General features: G+C 41.8%; 1 pseudogene; it reads right to left on the reverse strand.

Moving 5' to 3' along the window:
- Positions 1–2,183: 2,183 nt before the first annotated feature.
- The window catches only part of LOC136469882 (uncharacterized), a 47,512-nt pseudogene continuing 33,689 nt past the window's right edge, over positions 2,184–16,006 (reverse strand).

Genomic DNA, 16,006 nt, shown 5'->3' on the forward strand with positions numbered 1-16,006 from the left:
AACTCGGTATTCAAAACTTTTCAATTTGAGACAATCTAGGGTCCGAAAACTAGTTTGTAGGCGTCGAAATTTAAAAATCACAAATTTGAACCGTCCAAACTTTCTCAAATGGAAAGTTGACCAAAACAACAATTGTAGATCTTTTTGAGTTTAACAAACTTGGTATTCAAAACTTTTCAATTTGAAGTCATTTAGAGTTCATAATACTAGAGTCAAAGTGTTGTTTTTTTATTTGACCAAATTTGACTTGGTCAAACTTGCTCAAATGAGACACTAAATGACCTCAGATGAAAAAACTCTGAATACCAAGTTTGATCATCTCAGAAAGATCTACAATTGTTACATAGCTCATTTTCCCATTTGAGAAATTTTTATCAAACACTAGTCACAACTTCTTGAATCTCATATATACTTTCTAAAACTATGTCACACACTTGTGAAATTTGAACTACATTTTGTTCAAGCTTTCTCAAATGAAAAAATGTCCTATATAAGGATTGTATATATTGATGAGCTTAACAAACTCGGTATTCAAAACTTTTCAATTTGAGACAATCTAGGGTCTCGAAAACTAGTTTGTAGGCGTCGAAATTTAAAAATCACAAATTTGAACCATCCAAACTTTCTCAAATGGAAAGTTGACCAAAACAACAATTGTAGATCTTTTTGAGTTTAACAAACTTGGTATTCAAAACTTTTCAATTTGAAGTCATTTAGAGTTCATAATACTAGAGTCAAAGTCATAACATATTACATAATATCCGTCTCTAAAACATAATATATTGGGGCTCTTGCGTTTGTACCCTTGTTTTGTATCGAAATTGTGATTTTGCCCCTATTTTTTTGACTTTGTGAATTTACCCCTACTGTGCCATTCACGAAGCACCAGTTTGCCCCTGCTCCGTCATCCACCCCTAACGGTGTTAAACTTTGTACTAAAAGACATGAATGCCCATGCGATTTTGCCCCTATTTGTTATGCCTAATTGTGATTTTACCCTGATTTGGAATTAGACTTTTTTATTGTATGCTGACAATTGATTAAATTTGGTCAAACATATTTGGCACAACTTACAATTATTTGAACTCGGATTTAATATTGATAAATATTCAAAATTTTAGGACCAAAAGGTTCATAATGCTGGGATGGAAGATTACATAAGATATTACAGAGATCGATTCATATGTAGACAGTGGACTGGACTCCGCCGTGTTTCCGTGTGTCCAGCGTCGGCATAGCCCTGGACGCTGCCGCCTTCTCCCGGTGAAACCTCCTGAAGTCGGCGCCGATGTCCACGTCCCGCTGTAGGTCACGGCAACACAACACAATATCGTCCAAAATTTTCTCAAACCTGTGAGGTATCATAATCTGTAGATTGCTCAATGTAGGTAAAACGAACAGATGATTGAGGAATGCATTTCATGTGAACACTCAAATAACCATATACCATGTCCATTCCAGCATTTACTGATTGTGCAAGACATTATTAACCATTAATTGATCTAAACAATGGGCTTTAATACTTATTACATAAGTAGCACAACAAAATTGTCCTACAAATAGAGTTGCAACATGAACATTCTCAAAATAAATGAGAGGGAAGGTAAAACCATAACAAAACTAAGCATGATAAAAAGGACCATGTACTATATCTGTTAAAACATATATCAATGTTTAACTGATCTTAAAATATCTTATAATTGGTTGCCAGCTACTAACAGTCTAACAGAGTAATTAGAACTATTGTATTTAACCGGAGATGGACAAAATGATAAAGACGGGACATGAACCCAAATACTGGCACCAACACAATCATCATATCATAATTAATAAACTGGACAAGAATACCTGAGCGCCAATAGGAATGGGCAACAAACCATGAACAGAGTTAGATAAGAATACCTGAGCGCCAATAGAAACGGGCAACAAACCTGAGCGCCAATAAGTACAAGAATACCTGAGCGCTAAGGGTCTTACATCAACTTTGACATAAACATTTCAGAATTTCACAAGATAAGATTCCCCTTAAATTAGAAAATGGAAATAAGTACATTGTTAGAACATCTGCCACTCTTCTCGTAAAACATAGACTAATGTCACTTTGGAACCAAAAAAAGATCTGCCATCTAACAGATTTATGAAATGGGACAGGAATTGGACACAGCATCACAAAAATTGAAGTATTATACCTTGACAAGGATTAGTTCCCCAGTAGGAAGAGGCACAACTAAAGGAGTGATCCTCCCAGAAGAAAACACTTCTGTTAGTGCCCCAGTCATGCTATTTATTATCATATATTCCCGCCTAATTCCAAGACATATGTTATCACCACACCAGGCCATTGATTTCAAAATATACTCCAAATTCCTTCAACAAATTCTCTCCCACCTGACAAACAGAGACACATCAGAAGCTTTCTCAAATTACAAATGTGGATGCAGTCACACATTGCCTGCCAAAAAAAAGTTCTGAAAGAGACGGATTTCCATGAAACATATTCTGTTCTCACAATTATGACAGGCACACGTTTTAATAAGGTGGAACAGGGAAACCATACCTATTGAAGAACTAGATCAGGCTAAGCATAGATAATACCAATGCCACTAAATCTAAAAAAAAAAGAATTTCAACAACAGTGTACCAGGGTTTTAATGGGCTCAGCATGTAGGCGCGTGAAGACTGACTAGAGATGAAAATAGATACTGAATACTACCATGGTATATCTCTGAATAGAAAATTTGACCGATCAATGTGAAGTTCAAAACTCTCAATACAGTTTTAAAACTTAAACAGATTAACTACTCGATTTTGTGCCAGTTTTATACCTCTTTAAGCAAACACAATCGATCTGACATTCGCACTCCACAACCCAACATATTCCCACTTCCAATCCTCCAATTGGAATTCTACCAAACCTAAACCGATCGCATGGTCAACCCCATGGGAGAAAAAAATAAACTGGAATCATAGTAGTAACAAACAAATAGGCAATGCAAATGAGTTCTCACTGTCGAGGAGGAAGACGGTCAGTCGCTTCTGTCGACCGACGGCAAGGAAGCCCCGCCGCTCGTCCCAGGCAAACACGTTGGCCCCCTTTGTCTTGCTAGAGACGACGGCGACGGTCTCGAGCCCGGGGAGGCGGTGGAGCGCGACCCACTCGGAGAGCGAGATCAGGAGGTCGCAACTGGTGCTGACCTCCATGGCTAAGGGCGGGCGCCGCCAGAACCGCGGCTCCTGCCGCTCCAGCGCGTAGGGCCCGTCCCACCGGATCTCGCCGCCGCCGTCGGAGGAGGGGGAAGGAGCGGAGTAGATGTGCAGGGAGCAGTCGGAGCCCCAGAGGAAGCCTTCGGTGTTGGAAACCGCGACGAGGAGCTTCCCAGCGTGGGAGGCTACGGCCTCGATGTGGCCTGGCACGTCGGCCACCAGCTCGACAGCATCATACGCGCTATGCACGGGAGCCTGCGTGGGGAGGAGGAGCAGAGGAAGGAGGGGAGGAGGCGGCGCGGAGACCCGCTGCCAGGCGCAGCCGGGAGCCGCGTCCAGGCACCGGAGTCGTGGCCTCCCGCTTCTGCAGCCGCCGCCGCTGGAAAAGCGCGCCCAAGCCGATGTGAGCGACGATGCCCTATGCGTTTGGGACGATGAGATAAGGATAATGGGCAGTATGGTCATTTGGACTTTGTTTTTCTGATTTAGAATTTTTTTAATTCGTTTAATCCATGTCCATCTGACGGGCGTTAAAAGCAGGGGCAAACGGACCATTCAGTTCAAAATAACAAGGGTAAAAATACAAAGTTGAAAAAAGAAGGGTAAAATCACAATTAGCTTATTGGACAGGGGTAAGAACATCATTCTCCCTAATATATTAAACATGCATCGTTGTATCATGCGGGCACAACAGTGAATTTCTTCTTGACGTATGACCCTTGGTTATGATCTTGTCGTAACCATGGAGTGTCTTCATCATTTAACATGATGCTTGGATCTTTCTTCACTATGAAGGGTGGAATTCGGACATTTCTTTCATAATCTTCTGACATGTCTGACTTGTCTTCAATTCCCACTATATTTATTTTCCCAGAAAGAATTATGTGGCGCTTTGGCTCATTGATCATTGAGTTGATGTCTTCGTTTTTTCCTCTCTTTGATTTTGTAGACATGTCTTTCACATAGAACACCTGACTCACATCGGCAGCAAGGACGAATGGTTCCTCTTTGTACCCAATATTGTTGAGGTCCACTGTTGTCATTCCATACTCTTTGTCGACTGTTACCCCTCCTCCGGTCAGCTTCACCCATTAGCACCGGAACAAAGAGACTTTAAAATTAGGTGCGTAGTCTAGTTCCCATATCTCTTCTATGCGGCCATAATATGTTTGTATATTCCCATTTGGATCTGTTCCATCTATGCGAACACCACTATTTTGATTGGTGCTCCTTTTATCTTGGGCAACTATGTAAAATGTATTCCCATTTATCTCGTACCCTTGGTACGTGAGGATATGCCACGATGGCTGCCTAGCCAACAAATACAGTTGCTCATCAATATTGTCATCGCCTTGACATTCTTTTCGCAACCAACCACTGAAACTTTCCATGTGCTGACGCCTAATCCAAGCTTCAGTCTTCCCTGAAAATTTGGATCGTAAGAACTCCTTATGTATCTCGATGTACGGATGCACCAATGACGAGTTCTGAAGAACTGTGTAGTGTGCTTTATTGAAATAATCGTCTTCCATGCCGATATATGTTTTCTTCCCTAAAGTTCCTTTACCACTGAGTCGCCCCTCATGTCGTGATTCGGGAACACCAATCGGGGCAAGGTCAGGAATAAAGTCAACACAGAACTCAATGACCTCCTCTATTCCATAGCCCTGGGCGATGCTTCCTTCAGGCTTAGAACGGACTTTCACATATTTCTTCAAGACTCCCATAAACCTCTCGAAGGGGAACATGTTATGTAAGAACACAGGTCCAAGAATACTAATCTCCTTCACCAAATGAACTAGGATGTGTGTCATGATATTAAAGAAGGATGGAGGGAACACCAACTCAAAGCTGACAAGACATTGAACCACATCATTCTGTAGAGTAGCTAGTTCCACTGGATTGATTGCCTTTTGAGAAATTGCATTAAGGAATGCACATAGCTTCACGGTGGCTAGACGTACATGTGGAGGTAGAATTCCTCTTAAAGCAACTGGAAGCAATTGCGTCATAAGCACGTGGCAGTCATGGGACTTTAAGTTTAGGAATTTCTTATCTGGCACATTTATTATACCCTTTATATTGGAGGAGAATCCCGATGGGACCTTGATGCTGCTTAGACATTCGAACATGTTGTCCCTCTCTTCTTTGCTAAGCGTGTAGCTAGCAGGACTTAAGTAATGACGTCCATCATCTGTCTTCTCTGGATGAAGATTGTCTCGTTCTTTCATGCCCTGCAAGTCCTGGCGTGCTTCAAGTGAATCCTTTGGCTTCCCGTACACACCCATGAATCCTAACAGGTTCACACAAAGATTCTTTGTTAGGTGCATCACGTCGATTGCGTGGCGGACCTCTAGGACTTGCCAATAGGGTAGCTCCCAAAAGATGGACTTCTTCTTCCACATGGGTGCGTGTCCCTTAGCATCTTTGGGAATAGATTCACTGCCTTGTCCCTTTCCAAATACTACTTTCACATCCTTGACCATTGCGAGTACATCTTCCCCGGTTCGGTTATAAGGCTTCTTCCGATGGTCTGGCTTACCTTTAAAATGCTTCCCTTTCTTTCTTACTTGGTGATTCAACGGAAGGAATCGACGATGGCCAAGGTACACGACCTTTCGACATCTTTTCAAATATATACTGTTAAGGTCATCAAAACAATGTGTGCATGCATTATATCCTTTGTTTGTCTGACCTGAAAGATTACTTAAAGCAGGCCAATCATTGATTGTTACGAACAACATTGCTCGTAGGTCAAAGTGTTCTTGTTTGTACTCATCCCAGACACGTACACCTGGTTTGTTCCATAAAACTAGAAGTTCTTCAACTAATAGCTTCAGATAGACATCAATATCGTTGCCAGGTTGCCTCGGACCTTGGATGAGGATCGGCATCATAATGAACTTCTGCTTCATACATAACCATGGAGGAAGGTTGTAGATACATAGAGTAACTGGCCAAGTGCTATGACTAGTGCTCTGCTCTCCAAAAGGATTCATACCATCTGTACTTAAGGCGAACCTTAAGTTTCTAGCCTCATTTGCAAACTCTGGAAATTCCCTGTCTATCGCTCTCCACTGGGACCCATCAGCTGGGTGTCTCAGCATATTGTCTACCTTACGGTCTTCTTTATACCACCGCAACAACTTTGCATGGTTTTTATTTCTGAACAAACGTTTTAAGCGTGGTATTATAGGAGCATACCATATAACCTTGGCAGGGATTTTCTTTCTAGGATGTTGTTCACCCTCGACGTCACCAGGATCATCGCGCCTGATCTTATACCGCGATGCTTTACATACCGGGCATTCATCCAAATTCTCGTATTCATTGCCATAGTAGAGGATGCAGTCATTAGGACATGCATGTATCTTCTGGATTTTTAATCCCAATGGGCAGACAACCTTTTTTGCTTCGTACGTAGTGGTGGGCAATTCATTTGGCTTCGGAAGCATCTTCTTTATGAGGTTCAATAAATTCCCAAATGCCTTGTCGGATATACCATTCTTTGCCTTCCATTGTAGCAATTCCAGTGTTGTACCCAGCTTTTTTTGCCCCTCTTCGGCCGTCGGGTATAGCAACTTCCTATGATCCTCAAGCATGCGCTCGAACTTAACTTTCTCTTTTTCACTTTCCCATTCTTGTTGTGCATCACGAATGGCATCGCCAAGAGCATCACCGAGATCATCTTCTACCGCTACCTCTTCTTCATCTCCCCCCATTGTAGTATCATCAAAGGCACCATACTGAGCAATAATGTCATCAATGTCTAAATCTTCTCCTTCACCTTCTTCCATCATGACCCCGCTTTCTCCATGCTTAGTCCAACATATATAGTTTGACATGAAACCTGACTTAAGCAAATGTGAATGAAGACTCATTAAGCTTGAATATTCATTTAAATTCTTACATAGGGCACATGGACAGCACATGAAACCATCCCGCTTATTTGCCTCGGCCACACCTAAGAAATAGTGCAAGCCCTCAATAAAGTCTTGGGAGCGGCGATCGGCATTGTACATCCAATGGCGTGACATAATCTGTATTACACGACAAATTATGAAAACCTTGAACATAATTTAGTATTTTATTACACAACATAAATGACACACACACGGTTGATTAATTAACTAAGTCTGGCTACAACGTAAGCAATCCCAACTATCACTAAACAAACTAAAACTACAATGCACTTCAGTAACATAATTATTTCGTGATCGTACGCAACTAAAACAGACAAATCATTCTTCTGTTGAATATCAATAAGCTTCTCCTGCTGGCTCACTGCCTCATCAGCAGCAGCCGCTACCCTCAAGCGCACCCAAATTCTGCACGTATGTAGCATAATCTTCCTCCCAGTACCAACCATCGCATCCATTGCCCTCCCACTGTAATTAAAGCCAAAAAATATTTAGTCAAAAATATTCAAGAAAAGCAGGTCAATTAGCCATAAAGATAAAATACGTAAGAAACTCACATCGCGATCCGAGCACTTGTAGAAAACACGGCCCTTGTTGGGTCCCTGTCTCTTGACTCGGTACTCCATCACAATCTTCTGCTTACACTTGCCGCAGATAATGAGAGGGAGTTCTGGCCTCAGTCGTTTCGCAACCGAACAAGAGGCCGATGATCCGGTACCAGTTGTCATCTACTTTCTATACTTATTTTTGTAAACTAGTGTAAATTTCATATTTTCTAAAATGATATATTTAAACAAAACTAGTACGGATTTCACATGTTTCAATAAATAACCACCCGTACTAGTTGACCTTGCTTACGTGATCATCTCGGCCAGCATTTCTCCACCGGACGGCACCGTACTTGGCCAAGGAAGAGCTCCGATTCTACGAGAAAGGGAACACGGTCTTCCACGACCGTTGCAGCTCTCCCTCGTAGCATCAAAGTTCCTCCTTGACGTCCGTTACCCGCTCGGCAGAGAACATGTTGGCCGAGCTGAACACGGTCCGCAAGTTCAACTAGTACGGATTTTCTATAATTTTCTAACTATTTACTAAGTTTTTCATTTCATAGAAAATTTAATTTTAAAAAAAAGCATGATTTCTAAGTAGTTCATTTCATGGAAAAAATAATTCTAAGTGACCTGCTCGATATCGGCAAGCTCGCGGACGTTTAGGTTGCCGAGGATAGTAACATTTGTAGATGACATTTGTAGGTCTGAAGTTATCAAATATCCATCAAATTATAGCTCAAAAACATGTTTCAATAAATAACCATCCGTACTAGTTGACCTTGCTTACGTGATCAACTCGGCGAGTATTTCTCCACCGGACGGCACCGTACTAGGCCAAGGAAGAGCTCCGATTCTACGAGAAAGGGAACACGGTCTTCCACGACCGTTGCCGCTCTCCCTCGTAGAATCAAAGCTCCTCCTTGACGTCCGTTACCGCTCGGCAGAGAACATGCTCGCCGACTTGAACACGGTCCGCAAGTTCAACTAGTACGGATTTTCTACAATTTTCTAAGTTTACATATAAAATCATAATAAAGTCCAACATATAAAGTTACACATGCATCTACATCGCAAAATGAGATAAGCTACTGATAAAACATAAGAGGATTAAGTTTGTTACCTCCAAAATCGAAGAGCAACACCAATGGAGGGGGAGAGAGCAAGAACAACAGCAAGCTGAAAAACAGAGGCAGTGAGTTTGAATGGAATGACTCGGGCTCGGGGAGGAAGAAATGAGCTGAATTATAGGCCGGGATTATTAGTCTCGGTTAGGGGTCCAAACCGGGACTAAAGATTAATCTTTATTCCCGGGGCATCACCCAAACCGGGACTAAAATCTTTAGTCATCCCGCGGACGACCGTTGGGCAGGGACCTTTAGTCCCGGTTCGTATTACCAACCGGGACTAAAGGGTCCTTTAGTCCCGGGGGTAAAAAATGCCAAGGCTAATGCCAAATTGGGACATCGTTCTAAAGTCTGTTCTCTAGTAGTGTATTCTTCTGCTGAGCCAGCTTCTGTAGATCCCTCATTTGTAAATGTACGAAATACCAGTAGCTGATGAAAAAGAATTACAGATATATATGTCAGTGTCTCACAAGCCCACCAACATACAGATGATGGATGCATGCATAGAATTTTAGGGAGTATATATCATGCATTCTGCTGGTTTATTTGCCTACCTTTTGGGGCCCCCTTTTGTCCTGGAGCTTGACCAGGAGGTTTGTAATACGGCTTCTGTTGGTTCTGCTTGTTCCATGTCCCTGTCGTGGGCGCAGGGCTGGACAGACCATTACCTCCTGCGGGCATGGACGCACAAAGCAAACCAAACGAAATTAAGCAAAGCAAACGCGAGATAATATGAAGTTCTGCTGGGTTAGATGTCTCCCATGCAACGGCGACAATGTTCAGTTGCAAGGGAACGAGATCACCGACGACACTCCGGTCCTATCCGGTCGGATAATTTTGGCTCTATCAAGGCCGCCGGCCGGGCTATCATTCTAGTTAATTAATCTCAAGGATATACAATGACCTGCCGCTCTGGAACTTTGAGAATTGCAAAAAAAACAAAAAAAAAAGGAAGGGACAAGGAATACTTCAACTGGAATCTCCAGACAGGGAGAATAATTGTTTTTTCTAGTAACAGAAAATATAATGCTGGCGGCATGCATTATATTGAAGGTAGTACTGACCAGAAGAAGGAGCCTGTTGTTCATGAGCTTTGGGCCTCTGATATTGCGTTGGAGGGGCTGCTTGCGATCCTTTCAGGTCAGGCACCCTAGTCGATGTCCCTGCATTTCCAGCGCCTCAGACGACAATGCAATAGTAAGTGCGTGCATGCATTGAAATTTCCATATAGTAGTGGCTTAGCGTTCGACTTGAACATGGTTCCTGTTTGTGCTACTTTTCTCGTGGTTGTGATCGATCGATTGTTACGAGGTGGAGGTGGTGGTGGTGGTGGTGGCAATATGTGTTGATACGTGCCCTATATATACAGCAACCTAGCTAGGAATGAATGGTATAATCATGGAAAGTTCAATTGACTAATAAATGATAAATGCTTCTCTGAGGAATTATTTGTACTCTTATTAGCCACGGTATTTTATGAATGGAGTAATTTGCTATACATTCTGCTGGGTCTCGAGTCCCAGCTAGTCTTAATACGTTCAGGTAATGTTTATAGGAAGGACTTTCCACGTAACCCGTATTGAACCTAGAGAGTTAATGCATTGCGGACCCAGTATTTTGATCTGATATTTTTAAGCAAGGCGAGACAACAGGAGATGTACCTGCAATTTCTGAACCAATGTTAAAAACTCAATATTAAGAAATAAGAATGCTGGTGTTTTTTTTCTGCAAATGATTCATCTTGTGGGTTTAGTTAATAGCAAAGGCTCGGTTTGGTTGGTAGAGAGTCTTCGAGTTCCATTGAGGAGACCATCCACCTGGCCGTAAACACGCTTCAGAAAATAAAGAAACTATGTGGCAATAGTAATTTCCCCATGCTACGTCAGAGTTTGTTATATATTTTTTTTGCAATTATTTTTTAAAAATAAACAATTGATAATTGATCTATTGGAATAAAAATATGAAAAATTAACAAAAAAGTCAATTTTTTTTTGAATTTCCATCACCCCAACTAACAATTGCTCAGATGGTATACGCTCCGATCCTCTCCGTGAAGTTTGAATCCCATGGCAGCCCCACGATAGGATGTTTTCTTGATTTAACTATGGTGGGAGGTCATCACTAGGAAACCCAAAAAATAAGTTTCATATATTTTTATGGTAAATTAGCTAATTTCTACAGGTTTTCGAGAGTGGGTATGAAGTATGTTTGACGGTTCTCCCATGATGAATCACGGAGATATATACTGTTTTTAGGGCATGGATATAGACCCATGGAAAAAATTGACCTCATCATTGACATAGAGTAGTATATAGAAAATGGGAATTATGATCTGCAGGACATAACCATTTTGTAGTAGTGTGCATGTTTTGGAAGCTTTGAAAAAAAAATTGATGCAAGACTTTAGCTTGCACTTTCCTATGCCATTTCCTGTAAATTAACCCCAAGTCTTTTATTTCAGTAGTGATCCATGTTTCACGACAAAAGTAGCCATAAATTGAATCCTGATATTTTTCAGTAAAAGTGACATGCATTCTATAAATTTGCAACATGCAAGAAACAGAAAAATAGCATGTGTAGAAACACATAGTCTCAAGATTTTCCTTGGTTCATGATTAATCGAGAAGATCTCGTTCAGTTTAGTTCTAGAGATTAGCATAATGCAAGATGTTGCTTTCAGTTAAATAGGCTTCCAAATATATACACAGAGGGAGATCTGCCATATTTACTACTGCTCTAATATTCAATCTATATATGCTAATTAAATTACTTGAGACATCTTGATGTCATTACTGAAAGAGTTCAGTACTTTCAGTGTAGTTTGAGATTCATTCCTAGTCAAAATTCAACTATTTTTACAATACAAGTGTGCTGTGTTTGTCTGCTTTTTTTTTATGAGTGAAATAATGTTAGTCCACTCAAGAGACCAGACTTGTTCTTGTTGCCGTCCTTCCTGAGTATTACATTTTCAGGAAATCCTGCAAGAGTGTTTCCTGAGTATTACATTATGCTGTTATCTCTAATACAATTTGAGAAATTGGAAATCACATGCAAGTTCTACGCAATTAACAACCCTTTTCCTCAAACCTTCACATAGTTTAAACAGTCTTGAATTTATTAATTGGTGTTCCACATGCTGGTGGTATCAGTTGCATCTTTTGTTACCTTAAAATAAATAAATAATATTTTGTTTCTCAAAACCAAAAAACACAGAGAAAAACTTTCTAGTCTGGGCCACACAAGAAATTGAAGAAATGATATTTGCACTGATATAAACATGTGTTCTCCCTTCGTGGTTCATTTAAAATTAGCAAAAGCTTCTCTGGTCGATATTTGTAGTTTGTTGTACTTGCAACAGGTCAATATGTTAATTAATGTTTATAAATTTTCTATAGGACAACATGGTCTTAGGACTCTGTCAGTTGGTGTAGTATGCGCATATACATTTCCCTCTCACCTCCCAAGTTCAAGTCAAATTTAATGCCTTGATGTTCAAGTTGTTAGCGCGTAAAATTCAGGCATTATATTCATTGGTAATTAGTCAGAAGATGAAGAGAACACAGTAGGTAGAATCAGATTGATTGAATTTCTTGACTGTGGACGGTCCTATAGCTAGCTTGCAGCAGTCATTGCCAAACTTCCGTCCAACTACGAGACAAGAAGGCTTGCGTGCAGTTATATTAGTTCCGCTGTTACGTTGACCGTACCAGGAGTTTAAATGAAAATATTAGATGATACATTTATTACGTCTGTGAATGATTCTATATATGTTTGTTTAGTTTATTCTAGGTACCATATTATAGAAACATGATAGGTGAGAACATTTGCAGCAACTCTGTCTTCTGTAAACTCTACCCTAAAACCATAGCATATACATATGGTTGCTAATCACTATACTTCTTGCAATGCTACTGGATCCCGGCTGCCAGCGCTGCAGCGCTGGCATGCAGGTCCCGGCTGCTAGCGACTGCGCGCGGTGTGGGAGTGGGCCGGCTGCTCTACAGCTGCACGGGGCTGGGCCGCTTTCTTCCCTTGAACATATCCTGGATTATGATATATATGATGAGGACCATTAACAATATAAGCATTAGTTGATGCAACATATCTGCTATTATCATGAGTAGCAACACCGGCATGAGAATTCATAGGACTTGCAAAATAATTATTAGAATCATATGATATATTTGCAAGTTGTACCTTGGGGTAGTTGTAATAATATTGCAATGCAACACCTTGGTACGCCATAATATAGAATTTGACCACCTTGCTAAATTTTTTCAATGACAAGAGCAACACGTTGCAAAACCTCAAGCAAAATCTCAAGGGGTCAAAACTAGATATGATCGGCGTTTTGGGCCAGATGCAATAGTAATGGCGAGTACAAGATAGATCAATCAAGGATATGGCTAGCGCAAAGAAATTCACCAAAAAGTGTGTTGATGCAAAGATCGGTCACACACCAGCTACGACTAGATCGCCAGGGTCACCGAAGACCTAGCGCAATGAATAGCTATCATGCTTTTGCGGTGAAGAGCGGGTATAGGTTTACAAGGAAACTACCAAAGGATAACCGATCATGCTTATGTAACGAAGAACGGCTAGTTTCCAGGCACTCTAGCAAAGGGTAACCAATCGTGATTGCGCGATGAAGAACACTAGTTTCCGAGCAAACTAGCAAAGGAAACGTTGAAACACTCGTCTAGGAGGGACCGTCGAGGCAAGGATATCAGCAAGTTGCCCTAGGTCGGTTGGCAAGCCTAGGGCATCATCCTTGGTCGTCGGATCAAGTGATGAGCAACAACATGGGGTTGGAAAAAGGATTAAGAAAAATGGTATTATAAATGTAAATTTATTGATGGGATGTTGGATACATCAATCGATCATGTACCACCTATTTTATAGGGAGTAAGAGTGGTCTTATCCTGTTGGAAAATCAGTGTGGTACTATTTTTATGTCGCTTTATAGAGTTCTTCTTAAATTGGATCAAAAATGGAATGGGCCTCTTAAAATGGGCCCTAGGCCCAATTTAAGTGTCAAGAATAGTTGTATTACATAAATAGTTGTGTAAACTATTTAGAGACTGGTGGTTAATTTAAGCCTGCCACCAGTGTAAAATCAATTCTGTAACACCCTAGGTGTTTGGCTTTCACATAATTGCATGTCATTTCATAAACATATGCATCATCTATGTCATCATGCCATTTGTCACTAAAACATGCATATGCAACATTTGCATATTCTGTTTGTTCATACTTTCTTGCTTATGAATGGTAGTGCAAAATGTGAATGCAACATTAATTTCTCATACCTGGAAACATGGCACCATGGTAGGAATGTGGCAAGTTAAGCTTGCAACAAAAGTCATGCAACATATGAAACATTGCATTGCAACATATGAGTGAATTGCTTGTTTTAGTTGCTTTATCACATGTGATCATTAGAAGTGGTATACCAATTTTGTAAAGTGGTTGATCATGGTCTATTACACCTTAACTACACTTAGGTTACTTGTTGGAACATTGTTCATGTGGATCAAAATGACCAAAATGCCCTCAAGTGAAGGTTTGACTAGAATTGACCCTTGGAGTGTCACTGTTTGACTGATTCAAAAGTCCAACTTCACTCTTTACCAAAGTTGTAGCTAATTTATCAAGGAACAAAAGTTATTTTATGATCATCTCATGAAAATGGCTAGAGCATGGTCAAACATGGCCCACAAGTCAGATGTCCATGCTGTTTTCACTGAAAAATTTGTCTAAGTCTTAAACTGCATTTTCAGTTGGATCAGGCCAACTTTGGCTTCATGTAACTGCTGATCCATGGCGTTTTAGGGCATGGTCCTTGAAAAGAAAATGTAGCTGGATGGTACATCTACAATTTTCATGTACACTGTTTTTACAAACGAGCAACGGATTAGTTAGGATAATGTGTTGAAGTGGCGCTGTCAGTCATCGTCGATGAACCCTGAATCGCTGTTTTCAGAAAATGGTCAGTGACCGTCATGGCCGACCGGTTCAGAAAGCCGATGCCGCATGGCGCCACTCGTCGCCGCTCGCCTGAGCACGCAGGCCACGCGCCGTGGATGACCTGGCACGGCCAGCCAGGTCTTGAAGCCACCCCGCGCCTGCCCGACGCACTCGCCCGCCCCTGTTCGCATTTCTCCGCCTCCCGCAGCGCAGCGCCAAGCCACCGTAGCTGTCCGCCATTGCTGACCGCGCATCGCCACCATCGTGCGTGCTTGCCACCGCGAAAACGGGTTGCCCAGCTCACCCAGAGCCCCGCCGTGATCCCCTCTCCCTTTTCCACCGTGCTAGCAAGTCAATCAAGCCTCGGTAAGGGCCAATCGTCGGTTTTTCTTCCACTGCCGCCATGGCCGCCCTCGCCGGAGTTAGCGCTCCTCGTGGCCAGCTCTCCTCGCGCCCTCCCATTCCCTCCTCTGGCTCGCGCTAGGTCATAGGAGCACCACTGAAGCTCGTAGGGTCACCGTTAGGGACTACGACGCCGTCAGCTCGCCGGAGCCGGCCCTGCCGTGGCCGTGCTCCGCCGTGCTCGTCGCCAACCCCTATAGCCATGCTAATAGCTTCCATTTAGGGTACCACTAGATGCGCACGAGTGAGACGAACACAGTAGTGTCGTTGGTCTCACCGGAGAAGCCACCGACGGCGAGTCCCGTCATCGTCTTCCTCCTTCCCCCGCTTCTCTCTCTGACGCGCGGGTCTCCTTGTCAGTCACTGACGCACGCAGCGGGAGCCTGGCTGGGCCGCGTCGCATCTAGGCCGCGCCAGTGCGCGCTTCACGGGCCGCCGTGTCCTTCGGGCCGACCCAACAGCTGTAGATTGTTTTCTTATTTGTTTTGTTTTTATTATTTCATAGATTGGTATATAGATTCAAAAATGTGTATCTCCTAGTTGGTAGATCCAATTGCTATGGTTCCAATTTTGTTGAGTTCCTAGTAATGTCTAGTATTTAATATAAATATTATATGAGCACATGTTTTAGAAATTCTGGATAAATTAAATAGGACTTTGAAATGTGTTTTTGGATACATGCAAACTTGTTTGAATTTTATCTTGAGTTTCTGTGGTCCAAAAATTATCAAATTTTGTGGGTAATCTATGCTTGCTTAGTAGAAGCTCTGGTTAAAATTTCAGAGCTAGTGCATGTATAGTTTTTGAGTTATAGAATTTCTTTTTATCAATAGATGGA

This window comes from Miscanthus floridulus, chromosome 8 (genome assembly GCF_019320115.1).
Source record: "Miscanthus floridulus cultivar M001 chromosome 8, ASM1932011v1, whole genome shotgun sequence".
In the NCBI taxonomy this organism is placed as follows: domain Eukaryota; kingdom Viridiplantae; phylum Streptophyta; class Magnoliopsida; order Poales; family Poaceae; genus Miscanthus; species Miscanthus floridulus.